Source organism: Rhea pennata, chromosome 11 (assembly GCF_028389875.1).
Source record: "Rhea pennata isolate bPtePen1 chromosome 11, bPtePen1.pri, whole genome shotgun sequence".
Lineage (NCBI taxonomy): Eukaryota > Metazoa > Chordata > Aves > Rheiformes > Rheidae > Rhea > Rhea pennata.
Genome location: NC_084673.1, coordinates 11,410,642 through 11,416,651, shown reverse-complemented (window position 1 = coordinate 11,416,651; position 6,010 = coordinate 11,410,642).

The following is a 6,010-nucleotide window of genomic DNA, read 5'->3' as shown; positions in this document are numbered from 1 at the left end:
ATTTATGGATTTAGGAATCTCTCATTCTATGCATATTTGCCTAACATTTTAATTAAAATACTATGCATAAAGTAATATGAAATGTAGTAATACTTATCTTAAGTATCTCAAGTAAACTGGTTACTTGCGATACTGTTACTGTAAGGGATGGATTGGGGTTTTATTTAAGTAACAGTTGAAAGTTACAGTCCTTAAGCATACTTCTAAAACTATTATCAATTGTGTTATTGATATTCTTTGAAATTTTTTCCTTTAAGTAAAGAGAACATTAAACTTCGCATATATTTTGGGAAAAGAAAGGTAAGTACCTTTTTTAACTGCATAAAAAGAACAGCTTGCAAAATGAAATGCTGAAAGTGTTGCTATCTTAATTTCCTTCTCTTTTAAGAATATTTGACTTAAGACATCAATAATAGATTAAAAACTTGAGAGAAATTTTAAAAGAATTCTTCAGCAAGGATTTCCAACAGGCTTTTAGCCAGTGAATCCTTAGGTTTTGTATTAACAAGTAGATATGATTCGGACCTTATGAATCAGTTCATCTGTTTGTATTTACATTACTTTCCTTTTTTATGTCCAGCAGTCAAAGAAGGGGGCAGTACCGTTCAAAAAAGCTTAGGGATTAAAATTTTATTTCCTTGAAAATGTTAATGCTTTATTCCTGAAAATGATTTTGAATGCATAGACTGAAGGAGATTCTTCATAAGAGACTGAAGACGATCGTTCACCTGATCTGACTCTGTGACCAAGTACAGATCACTGCTGGCTTATTTTTCCATTGTGAGGATGGATGGAATAATCAGGTACTTTAATATTTTAAACATATTGTATAGACAATTTTGTAAAAGGACTTAATCCTGCATTGCTTAAGAATACTTCAAAGTTCCTGTGGTACAAAACAGGACATTAGGGCTAGAAATGAAAGAAACTAGGCTTTTGGAAAGAAGCCAGCTTTTTAGACCATGGACTAAAATCTGGATTAGGATAGGGATTGATGCTCTTAAGCACTACAGAAGATACTGAAATCGTGTTTCGATACCTCTTATTGTACTGGGAAAATATGTTAACATTTACAGTGATTTAAATTCAATTTTTGAAATGTACTGGCATGTGCAGAAAGTTGTGTTTTTGTTATGTACATAACTTGTCATTTGCTACTTGTTAAATAATACATGATTTCCACATTGTTCACTGAAAGATAGTTAGTTATACAGTGCCAGCTTGTATTCTTGCGTAGTTCCCTGTGCGCAAAATGATTGGGTACGCATAAAGAGGCAAAAGGACCTCTTTGAGGGCAGGTGAAATGCCAAGATGCTTATTGGTGAGTCACGAGTGAAATGTGGCATCTTTGTTTCTGTTTGTGCACCTGAAAATAATCACTGTAAAATATGAAAGCATGCAATCTAACTAAGGTTAAATATGTTAAAGTTGACTTCAAAGATCATGACTTAATCAAAAGGGAGGAGCAGTTGGCAAGATCACTTGTAAGAAGTTACAGTGTCTGGAGTGCACAGAACTGTCTGTTTGAGGATAACTAGTAGTGTCTTTTTCAAGGAATGCAGCGGAAAGCTTTTTTTCCTTTTGCCACAGGAAGTTAATCTCATTTTTTCAGTGTTTGAGAAAAGATGTGGTAGAAAGCTATACAGTATTTTTCTTTGTTTGTGTAGGGGAGGATATCTTTCTGCAAGTCCCAGCTGAGGAACCTCCATAAATGATGCTTAGTTGTTACGGTTATGGGATGTGTCAGGACTTCTTCCTGTTAGAAGGGACTGTGTGCGTTCACTGTCAGTTGATGGTATTTAGTGTTTTTCAGGAAGTGGTGTTTCAGGAGGGGGTGGCAGCCTCACTATGTACGTTTTCTATTGCATCTATTTTTTTTCTTCCCCTAAAAGTACATAACCATGAAGTGCACTAACTTTTTAAAAACATACTTAATGATAGCAAAATATTTTGTGATAGCAGAAATGAAACGGTTTAATTCATCTTCAGCTTTATTACTATATTCTAGGAGGTTTAAGAGTTAGCAATATTCTATCTAATGAGATGTCTTTCTAATCAGGAAGAAGAATCTCATATCTTTTCAGAACATCAGAATTTGTGAAAGATGATACATTTTTCAAGACAGGAGTTTTCATGACGAAAGGGAGTAGTGGTTGGAAAAACTGTAGTTGTAGTTTGTTATTATCAACTAAATTACAAATACAGCGAAGGTGTGGAGGACTTGCGGAACAAGCATAGACTAGTATGATCTTCTGTGAACGGTCCTGCTTTCTGTGGTATCTAGAGAGAGAAACTGAGTTGTTAAGTTTAACCTATTGGTTACAGTTAGCCTTATCCAAAGCAAAGTCTCAAAATGATCATTGAGACTTGTGCATGATTGACTGTTACCACCTTTACTTGATCAGCTTATTAAACTATTTCAGACATTTCTTTCTTTAAATTAATTGTTTGTTTCTTTTCCAAGGAGTGTATAGGCAACAAAACATAGCTAAGAAGAAAGCTTGTGGAAACAAGGTCTGTCTGAGAGAGAAGCAGTCTTGTGATTTAACCCACGCAGTATTAAGGTTTGCTACCCATCTGTTGTTAAATGTCGAAGAGTTGAAAAATGAATTTGTTGGCTTTGCTGCTTGAGCAGTGGTTTTAAATTCAGTAGCTTCTGGCTATGGGAGAGTGTGTACTTCTAACTGGCCTTAAGTTGGTTTGGTCCGGTGTTGCTCAGGCGTTAAAGACTGAGGCTGGATTTTCTATCTGTTACTCTGTGTTTTGAAATTCCTACCAATGCTTCTGCTGCTTCTTCTAGAATTGGCCTCTTCCTACACAGCTCTAGATGTTGAAGCTCCTTGGAACTGCCTTGGTATGTGATGAATAGGCAAAGGACTGTGTTGATGTTGTTAGGTGGGCTCTGGTGGGTTAAAAAACACGTATGGACAGAAAGGAGAAGGAATCAACAACAACAAAAAAAGCAGTTCTTGACCACATCTCTACTGCCAGTATCATGCTGTATGCGATGTATAAGCACATCATGCTTGGTTGGGCAAGCAGCAAGTTTCACATACGTGCGGAAGGGTTGCTTTAAAAATGTAAAATTTATTTACTCTGTTTTTTTATTTGAGTAATGGACCAAGAACTCCTAAAAGCCAGATGTAGTTAAAAATGATTCACGTTGTGGTATCTGTATTTTTTTCCTTCAGATTTCAAATGCCCACAAGTAAAGGTAATAAAATAGAGACGGTAACGGTGAGAAGATGGAGCAGCACTAGCCCAGTCCTCTGAAGGCAGAGGTAAGTTACCTCCATGCAGTACTCAAAGCGTGTATTGAGTCTTCACCTAGAGTAATAGAGGCGTCAGTAACTTTTAAACTTGGACTGTATTTGGCTTACATTTCTTTTGTAGCTGAGGCTTAAAGAAACTGAGTTTCTTTACACATTGAGTCGCATGGACGAGTCAGTAACAGAAGACAACCATCCCCCCCCCCCCCCCCCCCCCGGTGTAAAAAGACCAAGAAACTGTGTATGCCCCTTAAAAAAAAAAAAATGTGTATTGTGGTGAAGTGACTCTCTCTTTCTTATGCAGTTATGGAAAAGAATATAAAAGCAACTTAAAAATAATGACCAGTGGAAGTCTAGATAATTTACCTTGAACTAAAGACTCAGTTTTCTGAGTATTACCTTCACTTCAGAGAAGTTAGGGTTTATTTAATAAAAACTAATGATAAAGACATAGCCTGATATAGCAGTACTTACATTGTTGCTCACCACTGACGTAAATTTTTTTGATTTTATTTTTTCCTGAGAAAATTCAGAAATCTCAGTGGACTGTTACATTTGAGAAATGCTTGCAAGATTCCCTAGCTGGGGAAAAAAAGTAAATTGTGTTGGCCTGTAACCCCATGAACAGAACTGAAATGTGACATGGTAAATAACAAAATTCTGTAAGCAAAGCTGGAAAAAATCTAAAGTAGAAAACAAAAAGAATCATATTCATATATTTCTTTGGGAACAATGTTGGAAGAGAGATTAAAAACTGTAAGCGGAGTCAGCACAGGGCCAATAAAAAACAGAATCCGTACTTTTGAACGAAAGTACTGCTGCTAAAATAAGGTGACTAGTGACTGCTCTGTTGAATAGGATGCACTGGAATGGTGCATCAGATTCTTTCTATGTAAACTGTTTAACAATTTATTGATTTACTGATACTGATTTTACTATTTTAACCACATAAGCAAGGAAAAAATACTAAGCTTGATGTGGGAGTCTTTTAGTTGCACATCAATAGAAATAATATAATGATAAATTTGGAAAATGATGAATTAAATGAGATATTGGAACATTTTTTCTGTATAAAAAAATCTCAGCAACTATAGATAGATTTAATTTTGAAAGTATTAAGTGGGGACAATTTCTGTCCAAAAAAATTCATCATTAAACACAGACATTACTTTTTATACTGTTGTTCCATATATTTTGAAATTGTGTATATAAAAACAAAATGTAAAAAAAACCTGCCAGGTACTTAAACTCACTTTTTATTACAAGATGTGCAGTATAATAGTGCAATACTAATTTTGTTCCGGAGAAGAGCTATGACTATTTTAATAGAAAAATATGAACAAATTAGCCTCACTTAAAATGTGAAATGTCTTTGAATGTTGTAATATTTTCATCTTAAAATTGTTGAGAGAAAATTTCACTTTTACCTTTTCTATTGTAATAGCAGAAAACAACATTTCAGTGAGTAATGCTTTTGCTTTTTTAAACACCAGGTATCTTGAAGATGCTATTTTTATGTATCAGCTTTTGGTATTTCATATGGTTTGTTTGTTTATTTTATTGCAGGAAAAGAAGGAAAGAGAAAGGAAAAATTCTAGCTACATAGCAATGAAGACGACTGAAGAAAGGGAGCTACTGTCATGTGGGTATTGATCTCCTGAAAGGTTCCTCAGTAGAAGGCAACATACTTCTTTTATTTTATGCTAAAAATATTTTAAAGGTAATGTATTTTAAAGTAAGAGATTGTTCAGAGGCCATTAAATACATTTGTTTTAATTGCAAGAAACATCTACCTGTAACTTTAGCACATTTACTTCTGTTATGGAACAGTTGAAAAATTGTCACTTTCATTGTAAATACCCTGGTCAGATTTGCCATCGTTTGTATGCTGTTTCCATAATGATTTCCTTTTAGTGAGTTGTAGCCACTCCTGTATTTTTTTTTCATCAAACAGAATTCTTGGTTCTTCTTTTTATCTAAACATACTATGCCTGCACAGGAGATGAATGGCATTTCACAACAAGGGGTAGTAGGAAGTTTCTGTATATATTTGATGATCCAAATACTCTGAGGAGGAGTTCATCTGTTCTTAATTATAGAAGTTTTTAACCTCTTAGTTTCAGACTAATTTTATATTTGAGCTTTGTAGAAATTGCCTTTATAAATTTTTTGTATTTCTTAAATAATTTTGAGTCTTATGATATATTGCTCTGAGCAAAGGCTCAATTAGAGAAGATTCTGGGTTTGGGGGTGGGAGGGATTTCTTGGCTTTCATCCAAGAACTATATGCGCTACATGGCAGACTGCACCTTTTCAGTAATACCTACCTGAATCAAGACAAAAAAATAAAGTATACTATTTGTAATTTCAATAACTATGCTTTAAAGATGAGAAAAAATGTTTCTGTAAACTCCAGCAGAAATAGTTAGGTAAATCAGTTTTAGTTCAACAGAAAAGGAGATAAGACTGCAGCTAGTATAATGCATTTTTATAACAAAGGAGACAAATGTTAAGTTAGTTAGTTTACTTTTTAGAACTGGTTTGAAAATAAAACCAACCCCTAAATGATTAGTCTAATTCTGTTTTTTTTGACTAGGATGTATTGCTTCATTGTTAGCTGTGAGTGAAATATGTTGCTATGCCAGAACTGTATCAATTACAGTACACAGAAGCGTTAAAAAAACAAGCCCTGGAACAGCTCATTGACCTCTGTGTCTTCCTGTTTGGCAAACTAGGCATTT